Below are 5,449 nucleotides of genomic sequence, written 5' to 3'. Positions count from 1 at the left end.
GAAGAGCACTGATGTGACAGACACAATAACATGGAGCACGTCCAGAAGATGTACCAGGGAAAGTTTAGGGTAAAACTTTGCCTAGCCTACGCAAATTAAATTTAAAATAGCGTTTGGTTTCTGGGAGAAGAAATGCTTCATTTGCACTGATCCACTGATGTAACGAACCTCAGAACTTCCGTGTCACCCAGGGCCAGAGCTGGGCCAAGCCTCAGATGATGGGGCCGAGCTGTTTATCCCCACAACCTGACTTCTATTTCCTGCTTCCATTTTCAGGCTGTCCCTCTCCACATAACAGACCAGGGTCAGCCACAGCCTACATCCTTAAGGTCTTTGACCCAAAAAGGAGAGAAAAGCTCCCTTTTCCAGGGTCCACAAATCAATTCATACAAAAGAATTCTGGTCTTCTCTGGATCCCCTGCTCATGCATGGGACCAGTCCCTGTGGGGAAAGGGATGGACCAGGGACCTCGACCAGACCTGTGCCTCAGGTGCTGTAACTCCTAACCCAGCAGCCACACTGGGGGAGGGGTGGGCCTCGCTCCCAAAGGAAAGAGGGATTTGGAGCAAATCAAAGCACCAGGTATTCACTATAAAAAGAGAAAGAAAATGAAAAACATGAAGTGGTTGAAGAAGTTTAGAATTAGAGTGATAATTTTATTCCAATGTCAGTATATTAGAGAGCCAAACAGGGATCTAAGTTTCTAATTTTATTTTTGGTATTGAAGACTAACTCCAGCCGTGGCTGCTTTATCTCTTTCCCAGAAAACTTGGGACTGGAAGTGTTTTGGATCTCAGCTTTTTTTTTCAGATTTTGGAATATTTCCATATATATCATATCCTGGGGATGGGACCCAAGTCTAAACATTTGTGACTCACAGACACTGCCTATACTTTACCTGAAGTTTTGTTTTTGTTTGTTTGTTTTAAATTGCTAGAGGGCACGTGCCCTTGTAGGAAAGGGAGAGGGAAAGTGAGAGCACCCCATGGAGGGGATGGCCACACCACAGCCCCTTCTCTGTTTCTTTTTTTTTCGAAAAAGAAGCCACTGGGCCCAGGACTCAAATTGCACAGTTAGCTACGTGGGATCCAACCACCCTCACCACCACACCACTGGTTGGTCCTGAAGAGAATTTAGTACATTATGTATTGTGTGTTTTGACTGCGATCTATCACATAAGGTCAGGTCTAGAATTTTCTACTTCGTTATGTCCATGCTCAAAAAGACGGGGTCAGGGGTCAGCAGGTGGCATGTGGTTAAGGTGCTGTAATTCATTCCCACATGGCTAACTCAGTTTGAGTCCTGGTCCTGGTGGCTTGCTTTCTCACTCTCCATCTCTGTCTTTTTCTGGCAAAACTCATGTGAAAAATATTAAAGGGACCAGCAGTTAGCGTAATGGCTATGTCCCTGGACTCCCGGGGACAAGTCCCGGACCTGGTGGCTTAAACTCACGCTGGGCGCGTGTGCATGCGTGCCCAAGATCCCGAGAGGAGAATGGAGGAGAAGGGATTGCGGCATGGCCATCCCCCCTGGGGGGTGATTTCTCGCTTTCTGTCTGTCTGTCTGTCTCTGTCTGTCTGGCGAGCACACACGCCCTATAGCAAAAAAAAAAAAAAAAAAACCTCTCAAAAAAAATAATAATATTAAATAATTCTTTAAAAAATAAAGATGGAGCCAGCAGGTGGAGTGACCAAGGTGCTAGACTCCCACATGGTCCATCATGGTTCAAGTCCTGGACCCAGCAGCTTGAAAATCGTGCCAGGGGTGTGTGCATATGTGCCCAAAGTCCAGGAGAACAAAAACTGCAGTGTGGCCATCCTCTTCAGGAGTGATTCCTCACTTTCCTTCTCTTGTCTCCAGGGAGTGCACATGCCCTATGGCAAAAACATTAAAAAAAAATTTTTTGAGCTTCTAAAATACTAGATTTTTGGATTAGAGATGCTCAGCTGATACTTACACAGCAGACCAGAGTAAACCATGTTGCTTATTTTTAAGAAAGGTTTTTGCTATAAGGTACATGTGCTCGATAGAAAGACAGAGATAGAAAGCAAGAATCACACCACAATCTCTTCATTCTTCTCTGGGGATCCTAAGCACACACAAACTTGCGCCCGGCATGAGTTTAGATCACCTGGTTCAAGTATGTGAGGGTCACGTGACCTAACCATTACACCATCTGTTATTCCCGCTTGTTTGCGTTTTTAAAGGTTCACCTAAAGTTGTGAGATTTCCATAGATCTTTGTTGCGGAATATCACTAGGGTCAGTTCTCAACTGGGGAAATAATTTGTTCAGTAATTTTACACCTATATAAGTTCTATATCTTTAACTTAGATTTAAAAACCCAAAATACATTTATAAGACTTCATCTTTTCTGTGTATTGATAGCTTTATTTGGAGAAATTGACATGCTTCTATACAATTCACAATTTTTTTAAGGGAGATTTTTCCTATAGGGCACGTGCACTTGCCAGAGAGACAGCAAGGAATCACCCCCTCCCGGGGGGGGGATGGCCACACCACAATTCCTTCTTCATTCTCTCAGGATTTGGGGCATGCACCTGGTGTGAGTTTTAGGCCGCTGGGTCTGGAACTCAAACCACAGTAGACAACATGGGAGTCCAGTGCCTTAACCACTTCACAACCTTCTGGTCCCTCTCAAACGGTACAGCTTAGGGGCTTTTAGGAAAACCACCCATACTAATTATAGAACATTTTTATCACTCCAAAGAAAAATTCCATCAGTTTTTCCCCATTCTCCCTTTCCTGCAGCCTCTGACAACCATGAATACTTACTTTCTACAGATTCGTCTCCTGCATAGTCACACTGCAGCCCCTTCTCCACTTCTCCCGTCAGGATTTTGGGCATGCGCACACGTGCCCAGTGTGTTTTTCAAGCAGCCTGGGACTCCGCAAGATCCAGCCGCCTTAACCACCATACCACCGGCTGGCCCACCATCATGTTTTCAGGGTTCATCCATGTGTGCGTCTACCTGAACTGCTGAATTCTATTCCAGAGTACAGACACCACATCTTAGTTATCAGCTGATGGACTTGGGGTCGTTTCCAGTTCAGGCTGTTATGACTTATTCTGTGAACACTCCTCAAGTTTTGCATGAACATGCTTCCTTTCTCTTGGGCATATACTAAAGAGTGGTGTTACAGGTTATATGATATAACTCCAACTGTAACTTTTTTAAAATATTTAATTTTATTTATTTTGAGACAGATTTTTGCTATAGGGCATTTGTGCTCACTAACAACGCAGAGGGATAAAAAGAAAGAAATCAGGATCAGCAGATGGTGTAATAGTTACCTTGCTGGACTCCCACGTAGTACACCACGGTTCAAGTCCAAAATCCAGTGGCTTAAAACTCATGCCACATGTGTGTGTTTGTGTGTGTGCTTGCCCAGAATCCCAAGAGGAGAATGGAGAAGAGGGATTGCAGTGTGGCCATCCCCTCTGGGAAAGGATTTCTCGCTTTCTAGCTCTCCTTCTGCTTCTGTCTCTCTGGTGAGCCCGAGTGCCCTATAGCCAAAAAAAAAAAAAAGAAAAAAACGAGACAAGTCATCCCCCCTAGGGGGATGGCCATGCCACAATTCTTTCTCCATTCTCCTTTTGGAATTTTGGGCACACACGTGCACACATCCAATGTTTCTCAAGCCGCTGGATCAACAACTTGAACCGCTGTCAACTATGTGGGAATCCAGCACCTTAACCATTATGCCACCTGCTGGTTTGCATTGTTATTATTTTTAATTTGCTACAGGGCACACACACCAGACAGATTGAGAAAGCAAGCCACCAGGTCCAGGACCTGAACCGCATCCAGCCATGTGAGAGTCCAGTGCCTTAACCACCAGGCCACCTTCTGGCCCCAAAACTGTTACTTTAAAAGTTATCTAAAGGACCAGCAGATAGTGTAATGATTGCATCACTGGACTCCCACGTAGCTGACCACAGTCCTGGACTTGGCAGCTTAAAACTCACACTAGGCTCAAGTGTGTGCCTGCCCAAAACCCCAAAAGGAGAAGGGAGGGATTACAGCATGGTCATCCCCCTGGGGGGTCATTTCTCACTGTCTGTCTCTGTCTCTGATGAGCACATGCTCCCTATGGACTAGTGGTTAAGGGAGCCAGAGCCTGTGGGTTGAATCCAAGCCCTGGTGGCTTAGGACATGCCGGGTCCATGTGTGTGAGTACCCAGGGTCTCGGTGGACTAGAGAGGAGGCAGGGTTACAGCATTACCTCACCCACTAGGGGAGATGGTGTCCCCCTCTCCTGCATATGTCCTCTGGCGATTTTGTTTTTTAAAATCAATAAACCACAGGGCTGGCAGGTGGTGTGGGGGTTAGAGGCACTGGACTCACATGGCCAGCCACGTTTCGAGTCCCAGTCCTGGCAGCTTGCTTTCTCGCTTTCCCTTTCTCTTTCTCTCTCTTTTTTTCTTTTCCTTTTTCTTTTCTTTCTTTCTCTCTCTCTCTCCTCTCTCTCTTGTGTCAAATTAAAAGTAATAACAAATGGAAATAAATATTAAATAAAAAAAGATGGATCCTACTGTAACTGGTTTCCCCTGGATGATGGTACTGGAATGAGTCTTACGAGTTTTGGCAACAGGATGCGGGAGATTTTGAACTGTAAATTCCTGCAGTGGAAAACAAAACGGGCCAACTCATTCTGTGGGGAGAAACCCCCCAAAGCGCAGCACATACCTGCCTGAGATGGCCTTGGAGGAAGAGTGAGGAGGCCAAGCCAAGCAGTCCAGGTTGGAGGGGACAGGGACAGACCCTCATGGGTAGTGTGTGGGTAGAAGTTACAGGGTGGACTAGGGAGACAGAAAAGATACAGACCATAGGCTGACGGGATGTGGAGGAGAAAAGAGAATGACTCCAAGGTAGAAGGTGGGGTCTCTTCCCAGAGGGGGCAGCGTGTGTGGGGGGGTGCACGAGCTGGGCGTTGACCTGCTGTTTCAGGGCCTGCGAGACACTCGAGCACGATGACCAGGACCCGGCTGTGCGCGCAGGTGAGTCTGGACCTCGGGAGAGGTGTGGGGTGGGCCTAGACCTGTGGCTGTGGTCGTTTACACTATAGGAAGCGCATCCTAAGAGAAGAGAAAGCTATGGACAGACCGTTGGGGAGCACCATGTTAGTGGGTAATGCCAAGCCACGGTGTGAGGAGGGGTTGAGCCTGGGAAGGCCGAGGTGGGGGACCGTGGGTGGTGGCTGAGAGGAGGAAGTGAACTGCTGTGCCTCGCTACAGCCGTCTCCAACAGGGGTTGTCTTTCTAGCTGTGAAAACTTGGACGTTTCCTACCCTCTGTCTGCTCAATTTTTTTTTTTTTTCCTTTTTTTTAAAGAGGTTTTTGATGGCCACGCCGCAATCCCTTCTCCCCCCATCTCCTCTTGGGAGCTTGGGCAGATGAGTTTAAGTCACTAGTAGTGGGACGTGAA

This window comes from Tupaia chinensis, unplaced genomic scaffold (assembly GCF_000334495.1).
Source record: "Tupaia chinensis unplaced genomic scaffold, TupChi_1.0 Scaffold144276_1, whole genome shotgun sequence".
Taxonomy (NCBI): Eukaryota; Metazoa; Chordata; class Mammalia; order Scandentia; family Tupaiidae; genus Tupaia; species Tupaia belangeri.
The sequence above is the reverse complement of the archived record's forward strand: the minus strand, read 5'-3'. Positions refer to the sequence as shown.